Source organism: Wyeomyia smithii, chromosome 1 (genome assembly GCF_029784165.1).
Source record: "Wyeomyia smithii strain HCP4-BCI-WySm-NY-G18 chromosome 1, ASM2978416v1, whole genome shotgun sequence".
Taxonomy (NCBI): Eukaryota; Metazoa; Arthropoda; class Insecta; order Diptera; family Culicidae; genus Wyeomyia; species Wyeomyia smithii.
This window is the reverse complement of record NC_073694.1, coordinates 146,851,674-146,879,367: the sequence shown is the minus strand read 5'-3', so window position 1 is coordinate 146,879,367 and position 27,694 is coordinate 146,851,674. Positions and strand designations below refer to the sequence as shown.

At 41.5% G+C, this 27,694-nt stretch overlaps 1 protein-coding gene across 8 annotated transcripts in view; it reads left to right on the top strand.

The window, feature by feature from the left end:
• LOC129720133 (forkhead box protein O) overlaps positions 1-27,478 on the top strand; it is a 235,977-nt gene extending 208,499 nt beyond the window's left edge. For all 8 annotated transcript variants that reach the window (XM_055671590.1, XM_055671579.1, XM_055671608.1 and 5 more), the window contains one exon: positions 25,443-27,478. The gene's annotated coding sequence lies outside the window, so the exon portion shown is untranslated. The remainder of the gene's footprint in view (positions 1-25,442) is intronic.
• The last annotated feature ends 216 nt before the right edge of the window (positions 27,479-27,694 follow it).

Genomic DNA, 27,694 nt, shown 5'->3' with positions numbered 1-27,694 from the left:
AGTCTCGGAATTGAAGTCCTAACTTTATCAAAAACTTCAGGAAGTCCGTGAACCGATTGGATAAACCCTGAGAATGCTCCATTTGGTGTCGATGCTGTACCTTTCAGCAGTGAGTGTTTATTTTGAGATATTGTCTCGAATATTTGATGTATTGATAGACTTCTTCTTTTGTGTGTCTGTATTATCATTGAAGATGTTATTTGTTTTGATTGATTTTCTTGATTGACTTTCTATGATTGTCTTTCTATGCATATTTTTCATGTTTAAAATTTTTGAGAAGGACATATGCCAAGTTTGTTGGACATCGGTTCAAGCACTCCCGAGTTAAATAAGAATAGATAATAGTAAAGATCAAAGTATGCAAAGATGTAATGTGATAGGTGAGAGATTTTAGACAGTAGATAATGTTTCTATATTATTTACAACTACTACCGTCTGATCATTGAAGTAAACTATTACGAAAGCGTTGTCACCTTAGCGCGGGTTCGGATGTACAATGCTTGTGATTCGAAACAAACAGCATGGATGAATTGGAAGTTTTTTCTCCGACTCAGCGGTCAACATAAAAAAATTCAAAAGTAATGAATTGAAAATATCATAAAAAGATTTTATGAAGAATAAAAGTCCTACTCCATCTATAGCCCGCTCTGCAATTCAATATATATTTTTATAGTCCACACATATATACATACATTTTGTCCCCAAAGCTGCTTTTCCTTAAAAAAAAGTAGTATATCAAACAGCAAACAACAAAATTTCTCACTTTTATTACTTTAGCACTTTCTGGAACTGGTGAATTTTTTCTTCTCACTTTTCGTCCTTGCACTTGGGCTTTGGTTCCAAGTTCTTTATATTTTATTTCCAACTCACCCACCTCCAAAGCGCGTCTGCCGTGGGAGAACAAGCGAAGTCCTCCTGCTGTGTTTTTTTACAAATGAGGAGATGGGGTGGGGGCAGATATCCACTGCCAGCGCCAATGAAACGTTTTATCTCCTTGACGACCCTCTATAGCTGTTGTGTACAACAGTGTCTTATCTAGACTTTTCTTTCATGCTTTCGTCCACTCGGGCGGCCGCTGGCGATGTATTCAGTTGGCGTTTTTTATCGCATCATCGGTCTCCATCATGAAGACATAACCATCATTTCACTTTACGACCAAAGTTGCTATAGCTTACCAACCACGAGGAAGAGCCGATTCGTTTTATTTTAATATAGTTCACACTGATGTTTAGTAAAGTGAGCATCCATACTTCTTCTGTGGAAGTTCATAAAACGATGCCGCTTCTTGTAAATGAGCAGTTAAATGCTATTAAGTTAAGAATGTCAAACTGGAAGTGTAGCAACTAATTTGCGAAATTAATTACGAACAGATGTTTCAACTTGATTATACTGTAGTATGTTGTTATCTGCATACCCTGCTAAATTATTATCTAATCCACGTAAAGATAACAGAATAGTGCTTTTCGTTGATTTAAACGTAGAAAATGTTAGAAATAGAATAGAACTAATTTCAAATTAAACCATAAAGTATATAAAAAATGAAATATAATTCCTGTTCAAGTTCCATGAATTGTACCAATAAACATAATACACCCGCAATCGGGGTGACAAATGCGAAACGCTCCCTGCTATAGTACTGGAAAAGTTCAGCTGCACGCGGTCATTCCATACATTCCACAAGTGTAAAATCAAATAGCACTAATAATACCAAAGTGTACACAATTATTTATCCTCGTTTCCTCGGCAAATACCATATGATGGCCATGGCAGAATAAGTCGAGTATCTGATTTCCGCTTTTTCCATCCTGCTTTTTATGGCTTCCCACGGCACTCGGTTCCGGGAAGAGATCATTCTTGCGAGCGAAACCAGTGGCCGCACTGGCTAACTGCAAACATTTATATTAGATTCAATTGATTTCTCGTCCTATGAATGACAGCGGACCCGGCAGTAGTTGCGGAGTTTTTTCTTTTGTCCTTATGTGCTGTGTCATTTTGCGCAATTTTTTCCTGCTCTTCTAACTTCCCTTTAGCAGCGTTTCGTGACCAGAACATCGCAACGGAAGGAACACACTGCTTCTGGAGTACGACCGACGGCTCGGACAATTGGGCAGCATCATCAGGACACTTATTATGGGATGCCATTTGGTTCGTGCGGCATGACCAGGGTGGCTCGTGAGGAGGATAGTAGATTGCAGCAGCGGGGAAGGAAGCACAGGAAATCACAGAGCAAACCATCGGCCAACGAGTTGCCGTAATGCACACGAAAGGGGAGAAAACTAAAGAACACCAGATAATATCATAAAAATTGGGATCATTGAAAGGAAAAATTTATATTGTATTTTTATGTGATGATAGCTCATGAGGATTGCTGTCTGCGCTTCTCTTTTTGGTTTTCCCCGCTGATGCGATGCTTATCTTTGTAGTTCAATGCAATATTTTTTATGTGCTGTCATTTTCCATAAATAGAAATATGTTCGATCGGACCATTATAACGCATTTATCGATATTTTAGTTCGCGCTCAATGGGTCTTGGGGTTAACTGCAGACCGGTCGATAAAACACTGACAAATGCCACACCTTGGTACATGTTTTGGAGATTTGATTGAGTTGAAGTTTTGGAATTGCAGAGGTTTGTTTTTCTTGTTTTATTATGCTAGTTTTCTCCAGAATTTAATTTGTATTTTTTGCGACGATGAATTTCGTTTCAAATATGCCCAGTTTCGAAATATGCCCAGTTTCGAAAAACTGGTTTGTTCAATTGTTGTTGCAAATAGGTACTTTCGTGTTTTGTAACTACAATATCAGGGATTTTAGGAGTATTTAAGTAGTATTCTGAATCCGTTTTGTTCCAGCAGAAAGCATTATCTGTGCATATTTCCGCTAGGTGAGGGGGTTGCAGATTAACTTGGGGATTATTCTCATGCATATTAACTTGAGGATATTCTCATGAAAATGGATTTATTTTATTGGCGTAATTGTTGTCAATGAAAATGTCAAACATGTTTTTCTTGAGTGTTATATTCTAGAGGAATTTTTAAATTTCAACTGTTTCAAGAATATTCGTATCGTTTATTTTTATTGTCTGTTTTAGAGATTATTTATACACTTCATATTACACTTTCAATCTATTTCACTTTTTACTTCTATCACTTTCTGTGAAGAGAAGGGATAAAAAAAGGGAAGTAGATTGAAAGTTTAATGTAAAATGTATTCCATCAAAATCTCGACGAAAATTATAGAATTTTAACTCATTAATCACGCTTACCATGAAAAACCTATACATAAGTAGTGATTACTCAAAATCCCCTTAAAGCGCACAAACTCAAAATTTGAGTAGAGAGGCTGTGCCTACTTTTGAGTTGTATGATCATACCTATAATTGGATAACGAAATATACCTAAAAATTTGTAGCATATGAGATAAAACAGATACAAAAATGATTATCAACAAAAAAAGGTAGTTTTAACGATTAAGTTCGTCAATTCAATCCACAACTAAGTAACTTCTAATGACATATTTCTACAAAAATAAGTAATTTCAACCCAAAATAAAGTTCTTTTTACTCAATCCGATAGTATTAAGTATCCAAAAGTAGGTAATCTGATATGAACTAGAAATTGGGTAAAAATTACTCCGATAAAACTATCAAAAATTATGCTCAAACTATTCAAATTGAGCATTGGGAATACATGCAGCAAAAATTGAAAACTTTGGTTTTTTAATACAAATAAAACTCAAAACACTAAAGTTAATGTTTATAACATTGTTTACATTCCCTTCAACAACCGAAAGTTGCTTATCACACAATCGATTTTGAGGTGCGTCCGTTCGTTTAAGTGACCTCGGAGTTTTATTGGATACTAAACATACATTCAATCTACATCGTACCAACATAATCGCTAAAGCGACGAGACAACTTGATTTCGTTTCGAAAACTGCTCATTGTTTGAATGCGCTGTATTGTGCTATCGTTCGGCCACTCCTCAAAAATGCTAGCTTGGTTTGGTGCCCCCAACAACTAGTCTGGATTTTGCGACTTGAGTGAGTGCAGAAAAGATTCGTGAAATTGCGTTAAGAAATTTTCCGTGGCGTGGGGGTAGTTGGGTAATTAACCTGCCTCCATATCCTGACCGTTCTCGTCTGCTTGGGATTGACACATTGCAAAGGCGCAAAGAAGTTTAAAAAGCGGTGTTCGCAGCAAAATTTGTAAAGTCCGAAATCGATTCACCGAAAATCCTTTCTAAATTGAATTTCCGGGTCTCACAGCGTCTTCTTCGCTCTACTGGATTGCTACAACCTAGCCTTCACCGAACTAATTTCGGATTCAACGACCCGTTAGCTTGCTGCATCTGATCATTCTACAAAGTGGAAGATCTTTTTGATTTCGGCACATCATCACACAAATTCGCAATGAGAGTTCGTCGTAGTTTTTAGTTACATTGACAAGTTCATATTTATTTAGACTTTTTTGTCAGATAAATTTTTAACAAATAGCGAAAGAAGAATAAAGAATTCCCAAGGAACACCTTCTGTTTCATGGTACTCTTGGGGATTCTCTCAAAACTTATTTTGTACTTATAATACGCTCCAAAACCTGAAGTGTTGCTTGGGTACCTTCCTCACCGTTCAATACCACTTCTAGGTGTAATTTTAAGTGCCTGGCAACCTACCACTTATCGATATTAAGGTTCATCCCCCTTGTTTTTATCTATGGCGGGAGCTGGCACAGTCCGGTTCATGATTCCGTTAACCACTTTATATAAGCTCCCAGTGTTGTACCTGGTAAAGCAATTCTCCGCCTCAGCAAAGACGTAGTGTTCACGTTGATTACGGTGATGAAGCATCTTTTCGGCAGCTCCAGCTTACCGGTATCTCTTCCGCATGTGACGCGGGACAGGGTTTGCTACTTCTCACGTGTTATCGTGGACTAGGTTTTTTTCTTCCGTCATTTCTAAGCACTCAGCGGCAAACCACCCTCTACGCGTAGTTCTAATTGCCGTTCCTATCACCTCTGTTTCACTGACCTCGTTCAAGTCCACTTAAACTGGTTCATCGGTCCGTCCATCAGCTTTCCGAGTGTTCTCTGCAGCAACTCTTTCGCTGGTAGCCTTCGGGTATTCAGATGTAGCTTCCTCTTCGATCGCGATTTAAATACGTTGGACAGCCGAGCGCGAATTTTATCTACCACGAGGCCTGAATCAACGTTTGGCCCCCGAAGAGATCGCACATCGAAGCTGCTAGTCGTTGATTAACATGAGGTCGATCTGAGAGCAGGCCTCTCCATTGGGGTGTCTCCAGGTAAGCTTTCGAATGTTGTGGAACTGGTAGAGTGAAAGCTTTTTCTACCATTTTCTACCGTTTGACTTATGTATTCATATCTCTTACGACGATCTTTATGTCGTGTTGTGTGTATACTACATTCGTTTTCAAAGAAACTCCTCCTTCACGTCGTCGGTTGTGTTGTTTATCAGCGCGTACAGGTTGAAAAGGCTGTATTTGAGAAATCTGCCCTTGATCTCCAATACGCATGGGAGCCATGGGACACGTTTCATTAAGTCCCTAGTAGCTTTGTCTAGTCTACCACCCAGAATTCGAGATCGAGTGTATCGTCCAGAATTGCACAGGTACCTGGATGACTGCCGAAGGCTGAGAAACTGCCAGCGAACCCATCGGAATACAAACCTATCATTTTAGAAAATTACTTCCAGAATCGAGTATTTGTTTACAATAAGCGGAGGGTCAGGAGTGCGTCCCAGCAGGTGTTCCTAAAGGTTCTATGCTGATCCCAGTGTTGTGGAATGTCACGTATGATGGGGTGTTGAAACTTTAGTTTCCTGTAGGAGGCTTTCCAGAGGACATAACGCTAGAGGTCTACGGCGAGTTGATCGAGCAGGTCGAGTTGATGGGCGCGTACTATATACGCAAGGTCGAAGACTGGTTGCACTCCAGGAAACTGAAGTTAGCGCACCATAAGATGAAGGTCACGGTTGTAAATAACTGTACTATTACCTCAAAGTGATCTTTGAAGCTCTTGGAGGTTATGGTTGACGGTAAGGTCACATTTAAGAATTACGTCAACTATGCTTGCTCGAGGGCTTCAACGGCTATTGCAGCACTATCTCGAATGATGCCGAATAGCTCAGCGGCGAATGGCAGCAAGCGTAAACTTGTCAGCGTGGTTTCCTCCATACTCAGGTATAGGGTCCCAGTATGGTCAAAAGCGGTAGGTACTAGCAGTTTTCGGGGTAAACTGAAAAGTACCTCTAGGCTCATGTGCCCGAGGGTGTGCGAGTGCGTTTCGTACAGTGTCATACGATGCAATCTGCGTCCTATCCAGCATGATGCCTATCAGCATAGCCTTTAGGGAGGACGGTGAATGCTTCGACTAACGTAACACAAGGGGCATACGAGGTACAGGAGATCATTCTTGATGATCAGATGGCAGCAGGAGGGATCCAATTCTGGAAGGGTATATCGACGCACCGACTTATCCCGGTGGTATCCGAATCGATCGTGAGGCGCCATGTAGAAGTTATCTTCCACCTGATACAGATCCTGTCAGGTCATAGTTACTTCAGGCATTATCTACACAAGGTCGGGCATGCGGGGTCCCACATATGCCCTTAGTGCACGGATGCGGAAGAAACTGTTTAGTATGTCTTCTTCGTATGCTCTCGTTTTGCGCGTGTGCGGAGCGACATGATGGTAGTGAGCGGGCCAGACAATACGCCGGAGAACCTAGTTTGGAGGTTATGTGAAGACCCGAACATCTGGAGGGCGGTTTATGCAGCCGCCTCTCAAATAGTTCCAGAGCTGCGAGGTAAGTGACAGGTTGACTAACGACACGCCAGTGTTAGCTAACTGCCAGTCTCCAGGTTAGTTAGCTATTGAGCTAGGAGAATTGATAGAACTATGAGGTTGCACAAAGCATAAAAGTTGCTCTCTGGAGCAATACCTATCGGTCATCCCGGGAAGTGTTCTAGGCTGGAGACTGAAGGATTTTTAGTGGATCAAACCTTACACTACTCGAGGTTGGTCTCTCATGTGTTTGACAGCAAACTTCCCCTCTACCTGATATACAAAAATACCGATTGTTCCGATTCGTATTGTTCTCTGGATTGTTCTTAGTATATTTGCATGCTTTACTGAGACTACGATGCCTCTAGTCTCGTGATGAGACTGCCGCTTCGGGTGTAGCTGGCGAGCCGTGCGCTCTGGATCAGTCGCTGTTTGAACATCCCCTGACATGGGGAAGAGACGCTTCGACAAGTAGCCATCCAAGAAGACCAACTTTCTTGCCCTGCCAGCATACTATCAAGTTTCCACCAGTTCACCTAACTTCCTTTTGTTGCTCGTATCCTGGTACCACGAAGAGAAATTGAAGCATGCCGAATAACTTGGGTTTTTATCTCCCAGATGGTCTCGAGGCACGATGCTGGTCTAACAAGCCAGTTGTTGTAGGTTCGAGTCTTGGATTGGAAGAAACTGTTAGTGTCAGTAGGACAATTGTAGGGCAATTGTCGTGTACACTAAACTGTTGGCTGCGAAGCCTGTGTATAAATGAACAGAAGGGCGAGTTCCGAATAGAAATGTAGCACTAAAGCTTTGCTTTTTTTTCTCTGTTTGGACTCATCACTGCGACCAGAGACGTTTGATCTATTGTGATATTGCCCAGGTGTTTTCTGTATTCCGAACTTCTATTATTGGCAAGTTTCACTATTGAAATGAATGATACGCTTTTTTCATTTATATCCGTGCTTGTGTGTGAGAGTTTACCCTTCCGTTTCAAGCTTACTGCTCTACAATACCGAGCCTCTTTCTATCCTTCCAATATCGCCAAATTATAAATCCCTGGAGTGAGACTTCACCTAACTTTCCTCTCTGGCCAGGTTTATTTTAAGAGGGACTTATTATGTCAAGAGGAAGGAGTCTTATCGAAACCTCGTTCCCCGTGCCAATATCGCCAATTAAAATTCCCTGGGGAGGATAAATATTCCTACGATCAGTTTTATTATAAGAAGGACTTATTTTGTCAAGAGGGAGGAGTCTTATCGAAACCTCGTTCCTACTACTAACACCGCGTCACAATTACAATTCCCTGAAGAGGCATTTAGTGCTTTACCTCTGGTCAGTTTTATTACAAGTAGAACTTTTTTTTGTCAAGAGGAAGGAGTCTTATCGATCCTCGTTCCTCCAGCCAAGATCGTACCATAATCACAATTTCCTGGAGAGAACTATTATACGTTACTCAGACCAGTTTTATTAAAAGAAGGACTTATTTTTGTTAGGATGAAAGTCAGCAGGGATAATACAAAATTCAGCTTCAAGGAAGGGTGTGTAGTGGGGAGCCTGAGAATAAACCCATGGTAAAGACCTTTGACAACCAAATGGCCTGATTCTACTAAGATTCGAACCCACGACCACCCGCTTATCAAAGCGGACTCTGTAACCTTGCGGCTGCGAAGCTCCCTGAAGGCTTTGCTTTCATTTAGTTCGGGTTGTACGGTCGCTCTACCCAGCCGTTTATCAACGTTTTATCGGTCGTATCGGTCGAGCAAAATGAACTGGGAAGAGCACAATTTCGATCGTTAGTCTGTTCCCCCTGATGTCAACGTCCATTAATGTACAATAATATTGTTAGTTGATTGGCCATGTTCAAGGTAGTTGCTGAATGTTATGCCTCCGTGATGACACGAACAATAGTGGGTCACGACAAAATTGAGCAGAAATGCTTTACGGTTAAATTAGCTGGAGTAGATGTTTTGTAACATTTTTCAAGTCAATACTTCGCTCAAATAGTACTTTTTCCCATCAGGAAGCAATTTGCTAATTTTGACAACACGGTTAACAATCAAACTTGATAACGTTCAATGCCGCTCATTCTGGGATCTTACTTACTCTAGTGTTGTTTACACTTGCTTTCCTGCAATAATTATTACCGACAGAATTCAAACACCATTTTGATCTGAACGGTATATGCTGCAGATATATGACTTCGACCAAAATTAGGAGTTTAATTTATTAAAATTATTATTCTTGCCGTCCAGACAAATACGATATAAGTAAAGTGAGTGACTTTTACAATACTTTGTATTGTGCTAATCTCCAAATATTTATTATTATATACAGCTTTCCTTGAAAAATATGACTTAAATGACCGAAACGTAGAAAATTCAAAAAAATTGTCCAATAATAAGAAAGCCAAATAAAACACATTTAACGATAAAGATAACAAAATAACAAAAGTAGCGTCACTTCGAGAGCAGTCACTTGAGCACTTTTTGGTACATTTCATTTTGATACAATCCAAAGATTGTTGATTTGCCACGCCATCTCTGTGTCAAACTAAAGACTTTTCCTGCTACCAAAAACTGAATTGTTGCTGGAAAATAACAAATTACTTAATTACTTTTTTCATACAACCAACTCCGTAGCCAGGCTGACACTTAATTTTGTTTCGTTATTATGGAACCTGTAAAAAATAAAAGAAACTCCACACCGAGAGACACGTTTTTCCTGTTCAATAGTAGTTTCACCCTTCAACAATATTATTCAAAGATTGAACGATTTAATCAGTTCACGCTCGCGCTGGATGGGTTCTGCCTTCAAAAGGACGCAATCAGTGCACGGGTAACTGCAATCGAGCCGGTTTCTGTGAAACGGCAAACTGTCTAATCAAGTGATATTGATAATTCAAAGCTAATTCTCATTATCAGCACACTTTTTTGTGGAAACTGCTTCACCTAACTTTGTCTCATCTCATCAAAAAGAGTGAAACCTTGCTCACGCGTTATCGTCTGCTGTGTCAATCTTCTGAAGCGATGTTATTAAATATTAATACAAATGTGATAAGTTTTCTTCTTTTCTTTTCGTTTCACCTTGCATGTCTGCTGCCCTGGTTTGAAAATAAATTTTAATTTAAAAATAAGGTGTCTTTTTCCGTCACGGCTATATGAAATCTCATCGCGAAAACCGTATCGCATAATGACTTCCAATAATGTGACTTTTGAAAAATTCAATTTTCTTGTAGCATAAAAGAAATGAGGATTAGGTGCCTGTAGGCTGACTCTAAGTGCAGCATATTTTTCCATTCATGCAACGGCTTGACGATATTTCCCGTCCCATCCAATCAATGGAAACCCGAGCGATGGTGATGAAGGAAACCGTTTTGAATGCTCCATTAAAACGACATGCAAGGCAGCCTACTTTGATTAATTCGACAGGCTGCAAAATATTGTGCCACCGGAACAGAAGCTTTTATTGATTGTTTCCTACCTATCCATTGCGGCAGGCTTTTCAACAGCACTTGAAACGGAAACGCACGATCTGTGGAATGGGCGTTAGAAGATTCCTGATAAACGCTTCCTATTTTCTTTTGTGACTGCCGCAAAAGAGCACCACTACACAACAGTCCTGCGGGTGGGGAAAATTTGCTGGAGTTGGAAACCACGAGGCATTGTGGAGGCCAGACGTGCAAAGACGCAGTTGACAAACTGAATGCCACAAGGTTGTTAACGGTTTTGACATTCTTTGGCATCACTTTTCACCGCCAATCTTTCACCCCTCGTTTCGTAGGTCTTATTATGTCAATTCTCGAGGGGTACTTTCGTTCCCCTCTCTTCCGGTTCACCTTTTGGATGACGTCGAAGGTTGCCCCAACCAGTGAAAAAACTGTCGGGAGTGCGATGGCACAAAGATGTTCATAAAAATTGGCCAAATTCTTTATTTTTTTGAATGTTGCACATTTTTCCCAAACACTAAAATCCGTCAACTTGTACATAGATATTATTTTAGTAGAGTGATCTCTAACTTTCATAAAACAATATTCCAAAGATTACACCTATTAAAATAGTCTGTTTCATCCGAATTTTAAATGCTCGTTTCGGACTGCAGTATTTTTCAAACGATTGTATTTTTTTTTTTGACATAATTTGAGAATTGTTCACGCTCCTTAGCAGGCCTCTTGGTGATACCATCAAGTTGATGCAGATCAGTTCTCCTGAATCGTTAACCTTTTGCTGCTAATTCTTCTTGCCTTGGAATGTTGAAAACTCACTCCGCTAATTATAAAAGCGGTTTTATAATATGGAGGTACTTTGGCTGCGTTTCGAAGAAACGTTCACTGGAAATCACAACTCCGCTATCCCGAAATCCAGCAAAAGTGATCTGAAATCTTTATGTAATCATGCATAGCTCCAGCTTTACAACCCACCTCAAAAACATGCATTCCATCGCGCACCGTGTCTGATCCACTCGACTGACGGGAACGACAAGGGTAGCAGAGCGGCTCTTCATAACCAAGTGGATTTTCACACCGCCGCCCAACGACAAGTTTCCGCACCCTCTATCGTTATTTGTCTTCATCGGTTTCAATGGTGATGATGAAGTGCGACGCGGTCGTAGAAGCAGTGTCAGAACGTAGTCACCGCTAGACTCCTGACTCTCAAGCAGGGGTTGGATGACGTGGATGTTACGAAATCACACAGTTCTATCCTAGCCTGGCAAACTGTGCTAGTGGTTTATTTACTCGTTGGAGGCAGTTAGGCAAGACTACCAGAATCAACGTGGTGAGGTGGATTTTTTATTCAATAAAAAGTGATTTAAACTTTTTTTTCTGTTTCTTCATTCTGCGGCTAAAGCCAGGAATCCCTCTTCTGATGCTCTTGTTTCTGGCATTTTGAAGCGCTGTTATCAACGTCTTCATCTCCATCAATATTGCTAGGAGAAGTGGAAGATGAGCAAGGAAAAGTCTTTTTATATGCCGGCTACCCCTCGGAACGATTACCTACCCTCGGTGTGACGAAGTTCTTTTCTTTCCCTCGGAACATCGACCGTTTGGTGTTCGAAGACAGCACACAAATTTTCCTCTTCATCTCGCTTCCAGCTAATTCGATAAATTTAAAATTTATGGTGACAGATTGTTGTTATAATAATTTAATTATGTTTACTTGCAAAGGTGACAGCGAAATCTTTCCAGTGGCGACGAAGCTGCTAGCACTGGATGAGAGCGATTCAAATTGATTGGCTGGTGATTATTCTATGCGCAACTTTTCGTATTTAAATTGGCGACATCTAATTCAATCTGGATCAAGTTTGATGTCTTGAATTGCAGCGGGCAGACGCCAGTGCCGGGAAAAGGCAACTGTCAACGCTTATCCACAGTGGGTGATAGATACTAATCATTTTCGAAGAATTACGGGATTTAATAATCTCTAATTTGCGGTGGGGGAAGTGAAATTCAGTTGAAATAGGTATTGTTACTGGCCCAATAATAATAGGGTGTTATACTGTTTAACGGAAGCTAAATTTAATTATCAATAAGGACAGAATGATGCTTCAAAATATAATTGAGCTTTGCAGATGAAATTGCGTGAATCATTCGTCAAATTATGTTTAACTTTACTTCTGAAAGTGTTTTGTTGAGTAACTTACGACAGGATACCGTTGATCTGATGAGAAAAACGCTTCTATTTTCCTACAAAATATACCTATGTAATGTGTACCCTCTTGTCTCTTTTAAGTCTCTTAAGGGGGGAGCTGCGTAGTTTTTAGATTACATGGTCATGAGTCTAAATCTTAGTAGAATCAGACAGTGTACATAGGACGATCCCCATACAAAGGAGCGGCCAAAATTATCAAAATTGGAATTTCACATTCAGGATGTTTTGAGCACATCATTTTGTTGTTTTTGATCTATATTTTCATAATTTCTCAATGGAATCTTGATACATAGCAGGGTTCATGTTGAAAAACACCTCCAAAGTTACCTTTCTCAAAAATTGAGGAAAAGAGTTTTTCTGAATATGTTGGAATATTTAACATCTTACTAAAGCTGTTACGGTATGTTTATATACAATAAAATGCTTATAATATTAGTTTCATAAAACTGAGAGAGTAATTGATTTTAACCCTACCGAGTCTACCGCAGGACACGTAGAAAATATGCGAAATTTCCCTAATTTTGACCTTCAATAACATTAAATGTAAGCACGTGTAAGCACAGTTCCTGATACTGTGCCTGAAAGCCCTGCTTGTGTTCTTCAAGAATCAATGTTAACAGTTTGCGGTGAGTTGTATGTAAGTTTTGAATTTTCGGGTGATTTATCAACGAAATTCATCATATATCGTAACAGTTTGGTCTAAAACACATCGAGGAAACCTCAAATTAGTATAATTTTTCGTTTGTGTACACTGACGATTTTTTTTATTGTTTCGAAAATTAATAATATTTGTTCAATTCACGTGGTTTATGAAAAGCCCCTCATCACTACAACACATATTTTCAATAACAAATCATCTACAGCAGCGGTTCTCAACCTGGGGTGAGCGTAATGGCGGACAAAGAAATTTTTCTTTATAATACTTTGTTGTTCAATCTTGCTCTAAAAACAAGACTGTAGCTATCATTGTTTAACCATAGTTCAATTTGAAACCTTAACTAGACGTCCAAAACATGATCTACCACTACTCTCTCCTAGAGTGCCTGTAAATATATAGAGTGGCGACACTGTTAAAATTGGAATAAAAATTATCTCTCAGTGTCATTCCAATTGAGCAAACAACCTATTAAACACGTGTGGGGAAAAGAGAAAGGATGTTGTTTTTTCCTTCCCCTAACCGACCACACAGACGTATCCGGCGCCGTTGTACATTACTTGCCACCTTATCAATCAGAAGAGAGTCGTGATGGCTCGTGCTGTATCGAGTAGTTGTCGTCACGTTGTTCGGTTTTGGGCTGTATTTCGCCAGTCTCCTTCGATCTGGTCAAGCCATCTTGCAAGCTGCGCCCCTATTTCTGGTGCCGGCAGGGTTCCTGAAAAGAAGAGATTTCACAGGGTTGTCGTCCGGCATCCTTGCGACGTGCCCGACCCTTCCGCAACCTATTGACTTTCGCCAGGTGTGCAATGGAATTCTCTTCAAGTAGCACGTGCAGCTCGTGATTCACCTCAAGCTCATCGCCGTCTACAGAGACTTGAGTTGGGGGGCTGATGTTGTTCTCCTTGGATCCTCTCGCTCGCATGGATTTCGTATTCGCCGTATTTTTTCGCAGCCGATTCGTCCGGCTTCAGATTTCAGTCGGGCGTAAGTTTCCTCCGCCGTCGCAAAGTTACGTGTTATGATGTCAAAGCCCAGAAACTGAATAGACCTTGTAAAAATCGTGCCCCTCGTGTTGATACCCGCTCTTCGGATGACACCCTCAAAAGGCGATGTTAAACAGCAAACAGGGAAATCCATCATCTTGTTCTAACCCGCGCGATTCAAAGGGGCTCGAGAGTATCCCCGAAACACGCATGTAGCACATCACTTGCCCCATGGTGGTCTTGATCAGTGATGTGATGTGTTGGGCACGTTCTACTCTCGACATTTCTGTTAGATCTGTCGGATTGAGAAGATCCGGTCCGCGGTGGCACGGGCTCTAATGATTGTGGCCACACAAACCTCCTGGTTAAAGGTGATAGACGACGGTACAGTTTATGTGAGAGTATTTTGTAGGCGGCATTGATTAGTGAGATACCGCGGTAGTTGCGGCGCTCCAGCTTGTTGCCCATCTTGTAGATGAGGCAGACGACTCCTTCCATCCACTCGTCTAACAGTTTTTCCTCGTCCCAAATCCTGCCCCATTGCAGCGCTCTAACCAGCGTCTCTCCCATGTTTAAAAAGCTCGCTTGGCAGTCCGTTTCTATCAGCGGCTTTGCTATTCTTCAGCTTCTCGATCTCACAAAAAACTTCATGAACATCGGGGGCTGGTACTCGGTCATTTGCTTCTGTTTACTGTATCACCTCGCTGGCATTCGTGAGAAGGTTACCATCCGCGTCGTTGCACATGTCGGCTTGCGGCACATAGCTTCTGTGAGACTGGTTTACCTTCTCATAGAACTTCCGCGTATCACTGGCACGGTACAGCTGCTCTTACTTCTCGTGTTCATGATCCTTCGTCTAGGAATCGTGGTCATGTCGTGCCGTGCTCGTTTATAATTGGCCTTGTTCTCATTGACCTGCCTAGGTATATCGCCCAAGTCCGCTTCTTCTCATTCACCGCGCTGCCTCGCACTCCTCGTCATACCAGTCGTTTCTTCCACTCGGTGCTTCCACTCCTGCCGTGGGTAGTACCGCTTCGAACTGTTGCGGGTTGTTCTCCGCACTCTGGGGGTCCTGGAGCTGCTTGATGTTAAGCCGCAGGGTTCGGCGATGTCGCGCGTGGTATACGGTCGACAGTTTTGAGCGCAAGGATACCGCAACTAGGTAGTGGTCCGAATTACTATTCGCACCTAGATTGGTGCGTACGTTTGTAATGTCTGAGAAGAGAAGAACCTGCCGTGGATGAGATGATCAATTTGATTTGTTGCATTTTGGTCAGGTGGTCTCCTGGTGGTTTTATGGATGCCTTTTCGGGGCAAGAAGATATTTCGGACTGGCAGTCCTCGGGAAACTGCGAAGTTGACGCATCACTGGTCGTTGTTGTTTGTCACGGTGTACAGGCTGTACGGGCCGATCACCGTCTTGTATATGTCTTTCCTACCGATCTAAGCGTTCATGTGCCCGATGACGATCTCGATGTCTCTACGCGTAGCTATCGTAGAGTTTCTCCAGCTGTGAGTAGAACGCTTCTTTCTATACATCGGATCTTCCTTCGTGAGGGCAGTGTACAATAGGTGACAGTGTAGTTGTAGAACCGGCCTTTTATTCTCAACAAACACAACCTGTCGCTGATCGCCTACCACTTGATCACACGACTCTGTATCCCGTCCAGCCCAATAAAGCTGGAACCCAGCACATTGGTTATGCCGACGCTCTGGTAGTACTGTGCCCTAGGAGAACAGGACCCCCTTCCTTGTCAGCATACGACCAAGTTTCTATCGGTTCATCGATCTTCCCTTGGTAGCTCGTATCCCAGTCGGTACCACATAAAGGTAGGGACTGGAGTTGCTGGGCTTTCATGGGCATTGATTTAGCGCCAATGCCGCATGGCACTCTACCCTTTGTTCTTCGGTTGCGTCCTTCATCTCGCTCCTAGGTCCGCTATCGCGTCAGTCCCCCAGTAAACAGGTGACCTTCCATTCTCAGGTTGGCGGTTCTTAGGTATGGTGACGTCGCACGTCCATGAAAGTATGGCAACTAATCGATCAGCGTTAAGGCGACGCATTCTACTCGCTTCACGCTCTAGTCTGATTCCATCCGTAAATACCTCTGCCTCGAAATAAGAAGTACTTTACCCGCGAGGGGTTATAGTGTTGAATGTACCTGCCGCATGCTGTCTCATGTTGTGCACTTTTTTGCGATGTAGCGGGAAAATCTGCTTACAGAACCTGAGAAGAGAGCTGAGGAAATTTGACCGAATCCACAAAATCCCCTCCAGTCGGCAGTCCTTATCTTCCTGAAACGATGGTTTAAAATCACGTTGGGAAGTGGCTTTTGTGCTTTCTTTTCTACGCAGACTGCGAAGCTGGTGAACTGTAGCCATGGACCGAGTGTAATGGAGACGACTCTTTTGAACAGGCCACACCACGGCTTGGGACTGTTTGGTAAGGTAAGGTACGCACCCTCTTCTCTCTTATACCTCATAGCTAACCACCAGGAGACTGGGAGTTGGCTTTCACTGGCGTGTTGCAGGTTGACCTGTCACCTGTACTGTAGTTCCCGGACTATCTGAGAGGCTGCTGCACAAACCACACTCCAGATGTCCGGGACTTCACACACCTCCCGAACTAAGTTGTCCAGACTAATGTCTGGCCTGCTCAATATTGTTATGTCACTCCTCGCGCGCACAGAACATACGAAGAAGAAATGCTCAGTGGTCCCTTCACATCAACGCAATCGGGACACATAGTGCATGAATCAACCATGGCCTGACAGGATCTGTATCAGGAGGATGCTCACTTTCCCATGCCTCCCGACCCATCCGGATACCTCCGGAATAAGCCGGTACGTCCATCTACACTTCCAGAATTGGATCATTCCCGCTGCCATCTGACCATCGATAACACTGTGCTACAAATGAAAAAAAAAATCAAGAACTTCTGAAGTGACCTAGTGCAGGTTGTAGGGCTTGCCAAAATAAAAAAAAATGGTTGAAAAATAACCGTATTAAACATAAAAATGTGAGCTAAGGTAAAAACAGGGTTTTGAGCATAACTAATAATTTTTTGGGGTATTTGAAAAACTTCAAGTAAACGCGCAAGTAATATTTGACTAAAGCTACAATCCACACTAAGTCACATCAAAAGTTCTTGCATTTTTTCATCATTTTTAGCTCCGTGAAATAATTGTGCGATAGAAGCCAAAGATTCTGGTGTTCTTAAAAAATATATTACTTAGCCAAATATCAACCGATTTTCACAAAACTACTTTAATTTGATTCGGAATTGAATATACTTCCAAAATTATAGTATATTTGTGGTATGTTTCTCACAAAAATAGACGGCAAATTTAAATTTAAATTGAAAAATTGCGTGAAAAGTCTAAAAAATTAGATTTAAACTCAAATAACTCTACATGTTTTATTGATATTAGTAAAAACCTGTATATATTTTGAAAGCTCTATTTGTCCTCTTTATACAACTGCTAAAATATTGAAAATCGGTTGATAAATGACTGAGTTAAAAAATATATGCGCTGAGGTTCAAAAAACCGTATTTTGACCATAACTTCAGAATTTGGGGGTGTTTGGAAAATTTCTAGTATGAGCGAATGTTACACTCAACAAGCCCTACAACCTACACTAGGTCACTTCAGAAGTTCTAAATCGCTGTAGCACAGTGTAATTATATTTTGGTACCCCGTATGCCCCTTGTGTCACGTTGATAGAAGCACTCTACATTCTTCTTAATGGCGATGCTGATGAGCTACACACTGGCTTGTCTCAGACACATGACCCTATAGGCACTTTCCAGTTTATCGCAATAACTGTTAGAACACAGCACTTTGGACAACACCAAACTGGCAAGAAGTTTTCGCTTGCCACCGTACACCGCTGAGCTATTCGACATCAATTGAGATAGTTCTGCAATAGCCGTTGAGGCCCTCTTACAGAAATAGTTCACGTTGCTCTTAATCGTAAGCTTGTCGTCAACTGATAGCTATGAGTGTAGCCTTCAGTTCCTGATTAGTCCTGGGCTACAGAACGCCACACCGATGATTGACTCCGCGCCGTTTCTAGTGAAAGTACTCTTGGTGCCGACGTTGACCTGATTCATGTTGAGCTTCACCAAAGCCTTCAATAAGATACGGCCCCTCTGGTTCGGTACGGAAACTTCTCCCATGCCCATGCATTGAAGACGCTCACCAGCTTTAGCGGTGTTGGCTCCACGATGACTCGGATGACCATCCTTCCAAACTGCTCAATAAACATTGGCGGAGCATAGCAATAATCAACACTTCATTCTAAGTTGATACAAGGTCAATAACCGGGAACTTGCTCGTCGTCCAATTTGGCGCCTCACTGGACCCGTCCGAGACTCATAGACATACGGTAGAGGTCCGATTATGGCGATGTCCGACAGCGTCATCTGCTTGGTGTAGTAGTTGTTGGTTTGCTTGTCATGGGTTTATCTGTGTCACCGTCACGCACGTGACCTGCTAGTACCAAGCACTTGGGGGGCTCCCACAGTCCTTAATTTCGTGGCCTGTACCACAGAATTACCTGCATAGGAAGCCCCTATCCGGTTCCTTGCAGCTAAAGAACTTGTGACCTTGCTCAACGTACCGGAAGTAGATCTCCGTTGGCTGGTAGATGTTTTGTGGACGTACTGAAACTTTTAACTTCGCTACCATTTTTTGTAAGATTTCGACCACTGCAACCATTGTTTTGGTGGTGCACCGCTACCATTTATGCTGTGTTTCGTAGGCTCACGTTTAACTTCGTTGCCCTTAACATTCCCTTCTGGGACACCTCTTGTGGTCACCACCACTCCGCACTGTTCCTTAAATGAATTCGCAACTTCGCATGCCTCGGTGCCCTCGTCCAGATATTTAACCTGTAGAATCACCTTCTGCACGAGTGCCCGAACATGCACTTTATCTTCTAGAGCCTCTTGAGCCAATGCCATGTTGGCCATGCCCCGTTTGTTGCCTCCTTGCAAAGCTAAGGGACTATTAACCCTGCGGATCGGCCCATGTGGCGTACATTTGCCCCTAGGCTTTTAGCTTTGTATTGCCTCTCATTGCCTTAAAGTCTTCCGAGTACTTTGACTCTCCTGTCTTAATGATGAGGGCGTCACGCTTACTTCTTACTTTTCTTGGTTTTTGGCACCTCTTTTTTAATTCTTTCTCTTCCTGAAGCCCTTACCCACGAACTACTCGCAGCCTGCTTTGATAGCCTGAGGTCTGTTTGCGACGGGGTGCTTCTTGGGGCCTCCGGAAGCTCGGGGACTGCCTCGTTCGTTTGGTGGCCAATCCGGAGGCACAGACCGCCGCAAACATGCAAGTTTCTGTTTGGATGGCGTCGTCGCCCCTGTCCCGGATTGCCTGTCACGTTACGGAAGAGGACATTTCCGAGCTGGTTAAAAGTTGCTTGAGCACTGAACTGACCGTAGACGTTAAAAAACTTGTACGTAAAGATGCTGATCTGAAGCAACTTGCTTTCATTTCTTTCAAAATTGGAATTGATACAAGATTGAAGGAGACTGCATTGGACCCTGCATCCTGGCCTAAGGGAATTTACTTCAGGGAGTTTGAACATCTGCAGTCGTCGCGGGATTTTTGGGGACCGACAAAAATACTTCGGATCGATGGTGCAACCCCCTCAAGGATCGTATCATCACCGAAAATTTTAGCTACACCTATAGATTGAACAGTCCCAGTCTTCAGCACTCATCTCCATTGGTAACGAAACGCACGTCCCAAAGCATAATGGGAACCCCTGAGCTTTCAGACACAGTCGAGTATCAACGTACCGTCAGACACTACCACAGCGCTTCAGCTTCTGTTCGTTCCGGTTCCGGCCATCCAAGTCGTTTCGTTCCTGTGTCTAGTCTAAGCGAGGGGGTTTCCCAACTTGCTCTCTCAGGCAAGTACAAACATATTAGAGTATCTTCGCATCCTGAATCTGATTTCGTTCCCAGCACACAATCGCTTTATAGTTCACCCACTGAAGTACACCCAGTTTCCACTACCGCACCACTTACTCCTACGCCGTCAACGGAACGCATGTTACAAAGCAATATGGGAACCCCTGAGCAACCCAATGCAGCCGTGTATCACCATTCATGTGCTGCTGCTGTGTGTTCCTGCCTTCCAAGTCGTTCCGTCCCTGCGTTGGGTTCATGCGAAGGAGTCTCCCAACCTGCTTATGCGGGCAATCTCGTTCACAGCGCAATTTCTTCGCATAGTTCATCATTCAATGCTTTGTCTACTGATGGTAACCGTCCCAGTGTGCATCAAAATCAACAGTTGGCTAATGACGTCATTAATTCATTTGAAATTCTACTTCCAAAACGTAAGAGGGTTGAAGACTAAAATAGCTGACTTCTACCTTTCATGCATCGATCAAGACTATGATGTAATCATGCTAGTTGAGACTTGGCTCGACAGCAGAATTAACTCTGTTCAACTGTTCGGTAACCAGTACGAAGTGTACAGAATCGATAGGAACCGTTTGAATAGTCTTCGCGGTGTAGGCGGTGGTGTCATTATTGCCGTTAAAAAAGCTCTCGATTCCTGTTCCTGCGATATTGGATTTTGTGCTGCTCTCGAACAACTATTCATTACAATTCAATTGAATGGTTTGAAACTCTTTGTTGGATGTTTTTACTTACCACCCGAGAAAAATAAAGATCCTGAGCTTATGAAACTCCATATCGGCTGCATTGAGAAGATCTGCGATGCTGCAAGTTTGAACGACATCATTATCATAGCTGGTGACTACAATCAACCCAAAATCGCATGGAAGCGTTCACGCCACGGTTACATGTTTGTTGATGTTTCGAACACTACCTCCAGACGTCGTGGTCGGAACGAAGCATCGGTTCAAGAAATACTTCTTGACGGTACCGCTAGGTGCAATTTACTGCAAGTGAATCCAGTCAGTAATTTTAACGGACGATACTTGGACCTGCTGTTTCTTAATGACGGAGCGAACTACACAATTCCGGTTAGCGCTGACGATCCTTTAGCACGTTTGGACTCATATCATCCTGCTCTGATGTTTGATGTCATAGTACACTCTCACCTACCGCTAGTTGAAGATATAGACACGACGGCATTGAACTTCAAGAGAACTGATTACTCAGCACTTAGTGATTACCTTCAAACTGTCGGCTGGGAGCCAGTCACTAGTTGTAACGATGTAGATGAAGCTCTACTCCGATTCAACTTGATTGTTCAAGCCGCTTTAGTGAGATTCACTCCACTTTTCAAACCTCCACGCAAACCTATTTGGTCTAATGCTCAACTTCGTTCCTTGAAAAGAATTCGTGCAGCAGCTCTTAGAAAGTTTACCCGAAATCGAAATCCTACTACGAATGCTATGTTCAACAGAGCTAGTGGCAACTACAGACGATATAATCGCCTACGATATGCTGAATATGTGCGAGGGCTTCAAGAGCGGCTACGTCAGTATCCAGCCAAGTTCTGGTCGTTTGTGCGATCAAAGCACAAAGAGAATGGGTTACCTGCGACAATAAATAAGGGAAATGTGGTGGCTTCTACCAACGCCGAAAAATGTGAACTTTTCGCCGAGCATTTTGCTACCGTATTTAGTCCTCGTAACCATGCAGAGATTGATCCTCAATGCCTCGAAAACGTGCCTTTAGATGTAGTCGATTTGGATACTTTCCATATTTCCGAAGACATGCTGTTAAAAGCCTTACGCAAACTGAAATCTTCATTCACGCCTGGGCCGGATGGTGTTCCAACTGTTTTCATGAAGAAGTGCTCGCAGGATATTAAAACCCCTCTTATGAAAATTCTAAATCTTTCGATGCAGCAAGCTCGGTTTCCTTCAGAATGGAAAAAATCGATTATGTTTCCGGTGTTCAAGAAAGGTAAAAAACAGTTTGTTGAAAACTATCGAGGCATAACGTCCCTTTGTGCTGGTTCTAAAGTTCTTGAGCTAGTAGTTAGCGACCATATAATGTTCAATTGTCACAGTCACATTTCTACGCAGCAACATGGATTCATGCCTGGTCGATCAGTTGACACGAACCTCATGGAGTTTACCTCTCTGTGCTTTGATGTAATTTCCCGAGGTAACCAAGTCGATGCAATTTATACCGATTTGAAGGCCGCCTTTGATCGTATCGACCATGACATAGCTCTAAAAAAGTTTAAAAAACTTGGGTTTTCCACTCGCCTTTGCAGCTGGCTGGAATCTTACCTGAAACAGAGGAAATTACAGGTCAAAATTGGCACAACTCTCTCCCAGGAATTCACTAACTACTCCGGCGTGCCTCAAGGCAGCAATCTCGGGCCAATTATGTTTATTTTGTTCTTTAACGATGCCACGAACCTATTCACAGGAAGTTACAAGCTTGTGTATGCTGATGACTTTAAAATGTATGCCGAAGTAAAAAGTTTGGCTGATTGCGTCACTCTACAGTCTCGTCTGGAGCAATTTGCTACGTGGTGTATTGTAAATCGAATGACCCTTAGCGTCGAAAAGTGTGTGACCATCTCATTTCATCACAAAGTTAGCCGCGAAGCCTACTATTATAACTACACGATCGCTGGACACTCGTTGGAGCGTGTTGAAACCGTAAAAGATCTTGGTGTGTATCTAGATTCAGATCTATCATTTCGACAGCATCAGCAATTTGTGATTGACAAAGCTAACCGACAGCTTGGCTTTTTATTCAAAATCGCCCAGGAGTTCGATGACCCGCTATGCCTTCGATCACTCTATTTTGCGTTTGTACGGTCTCACTTGGAGTCTTCCGCCGTCATTTGGTCACCGTATCACGCAACTTGGATACGAAGAATTGAAAGCATTCAACGGAAGTTCGTATGGTACGCCCTCAGGAATCTAAGGTGGCTCAACCCGTTCGACCTGCCTCCATATGCAGCCCGTTGTAAATTGCTGGGCATTACCACGTTGGAGAAAAGACGAAAAGTCTCGAAAGCTGTTTTTGCTGCCAAACTGCTTTCAACTGAGACTGATTGCAGCTCACTGTTGGAACAGCTTAACGTCAGTGCGCATTCCAGGCGTCTGAGATCCAGAGCCGGCTTCCTCCGTCGCCCATTAGTCAGAACGGATTATCTCCTAAACTCACCGCTACACTCGATGAGTGCAATTTTTAATGAATATTTTCATCTATTCGAATTTGGAGAGAGAGCTAAATTGTTCCGGCGGAAACTGCTTCAAGAGACGATTTGAAAATGGATGTTCATCGAAAGTACCGTTCCTATTATTCTTAATATGTTTATTTTTATTTTACAATCTTGACTATGTTACATGACTTTCTGCTTAGAACTAAGGATATGTCACTTTTTATTGTTACTTATATTTGTTCTGTGTTAGACCTAAGTTTATACATTTATTTTAAAAGATATGGGGTTTTTATGCCTAATTGTTGGCTTTTCCCCATCACCCACATTTCATGTAAACCACTGTGTTGGATGAAATTATTAAACAAACAATTAGTCACCTTCGTTGCGCCATGCTCCGCAGTCGCAGCTTTTGCCAAGAGCTTATGGATAGAAGATCGCAACATATAGCGGGCCTACTTCAAGAACTTCGATGTTTTGCTATGACTGTACGCAAAGTAGTCCCAGCATGCAAATGTTTGTGACGAACATGGGACAACTATGATTGGAACGGCAGTATATCTCTCATTAAACCAAGTAACTTTGCATATTTTTTTGTGAAAATTTATCTACACCAACACTCGGAAAGGACTGGAGTTTTTTTCTTATTATAAAATATTGAAAAAAGTGAAATTTGAGATTCGAAACTGGAAAAAAATACTACAAGGTATACAGCTCTAGTGGTTGTACGATATGGTGAAGTAGGCGAATATATGTAGGGTGTGGTACTAGTTCGTCAGAGGTTTTCTTCATCATAATTTTTGCTTTATCCTTATGAAAAATATATGACGAAGAAAACCCCTGCCGAAGTAGTCCCACACCCTATAATGATTTTAACTCTTGTTTCACATATTTCTCTACGCCTGTTATACATCGTGTATCTCCAACAATTATAAGGGCTCCACTTCCTATCGTGTTAGGAACAAGAATGAAGTTGAATTTCCTAAACCCAGTCTTTTGTATCGAGACGAGCGTAGATTTTTGCAATGAAGGCGGAGCGACGCAGACTCGAGGATGAGAAACGAAACAAAACATCTTCGATACTACTGAGTGATTGTCTTGAGCATCAAAAGAAAATTTGTGCTTTCCTGATGCGAAAATTACCCTGGTTCTAGATTACTTAATTTGCATTATCGATATTGAACCGATAATGGTGTTCGACTGGGTATAAAGAAACAATTGAATCGAAAAATCACTCAATTTAGCAGTGGAAATTCTTAAAATAAGGGTTATATCTTACTGCGACAAACTGTGCATAGGCAACACTGTCGTTTTCCTTCGGTGCCCCGGTCGTTATTTTAAAAATGACTATTGAGAAACACATGAAAATTTTACCTAGTAGTAGTTGCGAAAGTTCTCATAACTCTTATTTTCAAACCGTTTATAATTCTGAAAAGGATTGATTTCATAATTTCCAACTATAAATGCGTGCTACAGAACGCTGATGCATCGCACCACCGGTAGTAATAAATTTGCTCTCCGCTCTGCCCTCTGGTAGCTGTGCCAGCAAAATATTATGCAGCATACGATAGTGCCTCTTGCCGCAGCATGCAGAATACAGGTAAATTGTTCAGCAGTGCCTGAAAGCATAACATCAATTGCTACCGTATAAATAATTCAAGCAGTGTTTTTGTTATCATGGACGCCAAATTAGCCGAGCTGCCGTGATAAGTTAATAAATTCGCCTTTTTCCCTTTTTGTATAAAAAAACTTCTTTTTCCGTCTAAACTTGCTTTCAATAAAACGCAAAATATTATTTCTATGTTAAAAAATGCCTTAAACTTTGATAACAGTGGTCGACAAAAGCGAAGAAAACGTTGCCATAAAGCTCAAAATAGTTGATCTGAAAAGATTATAGCTTTTTAACCATTTCTATAAATTTTGGAGTTCTAGTGTATGCAAAAATGCATCGAAATATCGCACAGTAAGTGTTCGTCGCTCCTACGTTAGCTTACTGGAACATTCATGAAGTCTCTGAAAAAGTTATCTCTGCTAGGGGCGGCACCAAAAGGGGCACAGGAATGGTCTATTTATGATCTTTTATTTTTTCCAGTTTGCGCTCAATGGCAAAACCTGTGTTTACCAGTTTAATTTTTAGTTTAATAGAAAACGCAAACTCGAATTATTTTTTTTTCTATAGCGAGCATTATTGTTCTATTCATATTACGTTAGTTATCTAATTTTTGCTCCTTTCTTATTCCCAGGATTCGTTACTGCGAACACAAAGTGCATCCAATGACTAAGCAGATTGGCGCTCTGATTGCGATGCGCCAAAGCTGGCAGCGACTTCCGTCGAACTGGGCGGAACTCACGAGAATGGACCCTTGACATTGGCCTCTATTGAATTACAATACACTATCCCAAGTTTTTACGACGCAGAATATCGCCACGATCAACATATATTCCTGTAGCAGTTTTCCTCCTGGACGAAACATTGTTTTGAAATTCGAAAAGCAAGAAACCGTTTATTTCACGAACAGAACAACAAGGCTATCAGTGTTAACAACTCTTCCCAAGCATCCCTTTTTTGTGTTTTAACCTAATTCAACTGTAACGAAAAGTTTTTTTTTTATTTTTATTACTCTGACAAACTCGACAAAACTATCAGGAGGAACTTTTTGTCACGTACATTATTAAACTAACAGAAAAGCAAAATACACAGACCTAGATTGCCGAAAAGAACAGATTGATAGGTAACCGTTTAATATGTAGCGAGAATTTTATCTGATAGCAGTTTTTGCAGTAGAACTCACTAAGACAAATAACGAAACATAGCGCTGTTTTATGTTTAAGCAAAAGTACATTGGTTTGTATGCTAAGATTATGTTAACAATTGTTCTGTTGTTTCGTTTAGAACATTGCATAACATATGCTCTAGATTAGTTGTTGAATTTTGTTAAGAGCCGTTGGATTATTCTTTCTACAACTAATCAAAAAAACTATAGTGATATTACAGTTAGGCTCGGCAAGCAAATGGTGCTTTTTACTTCCGGAAAAATAAAAGGCCCGCTTAAGAAAAAAAAAGCAACAGGTGGTTCTCGTTATGTTTGGCACAGCCCACTGCACAGAGTGGGCGGTGGAACACGATGTTGTATGTTTAGCCGTCGCACAAACCAACCCCACTGCCAGCAGTGTGGAGTTGCTTGGCCACATGCTGTCAGTGCCAGCTTTTTTGCTCAACCGTACACACCTGCCGCCATCTTTCTTTCGTTCAATGCTTTGCTTCGCAGGAAGCTCAGGCGCGATTAGCAAGCGAACAAGCTGTATAGTCGTTATCGTTACGCAAATTGGGGTTCTGCTTCATATTATTATAGAATAATCAGTGCCATTTAATGAATCTTGTATGAATTTCAATCTTCGCTCTTCGAAGAAATAGCAGCACTTCGTCAAAGAAAGCAACAATGTAAATACAATTCGATCGCTAGCAATTTGTACATATAGTTACCAAATATAAATAATAGTAAACATAAGCTGGCAAGCCCCTCCCTAATATTATAAGGATAGCCGATCACTTCTTGTTACAACAACCAGTCGATTTTATTTTTGATGCACCGTGCGAGAATGTTTCGATTGCGGAAGAAAGAAATTACTAGAATAAACAGATACATTTTGGCGATAATATTGTTTCAATTAAAAACTGTAAATATAATGGAAACCTAGGTGGCAACATTTGATCATACGCTAATGTTTAATTAAGCAAGTGGTTATTAGTGGTAACAAAAAATGTATATTCATAGTAGAAAGCTTAGTAAGTTAGGGCACTTAACATTAAGAAATGTAAGGCGATTAACGGTTGATTGAATTGAGCATAGAAACCGAAATTCACATACACAGACACCCACAAAAACCTAATTCGATGCGTCTTCAAAGTTAATAGAACAAACTGATCTTCAATGACCAAGGAATATCGTGAAAATGAATGTGTTCGTAAAATTAATTTTAAATTCCATTTTTACTTTACTCTTTTACTTTCCTTTTCGACCGAAGCCCTCTGTGGACGAGAAAAGGAAAACTTTGCGGTAGCAAACATTGTCGACGAGCAAAATAAAAAAATTGTTATACGTGAATATATAGAATGGCTTAGAAGCGATAATGCTACGCTCTTGTATGAAATTGAAAAATTGATGCTGATGGTGATTTTGTGGAGAAATTGTTGCTTCGTACAAATTAATTAATACTGCAGAAAAATGAAACAGTAACATTGATTTTGGGTTTGATAAACGAATTGGAACAATAAGAATCATTGATGACTATTTATTCTCATCCGAAAGTCATGCTTGGTACCATAGTAATACGAATACTCTCTCGAAAACAATACATACTGCAAAATGGGTTATAATACTGCGAATTATTTAAATTCCAATAGGGATTTCTCAAACAAACTTTATTATTTGCTAGAATGAATTTTGAGCAGTTCGAACACTAGGATTCCTAAAAGATTTTTTCTTTCCCAAAG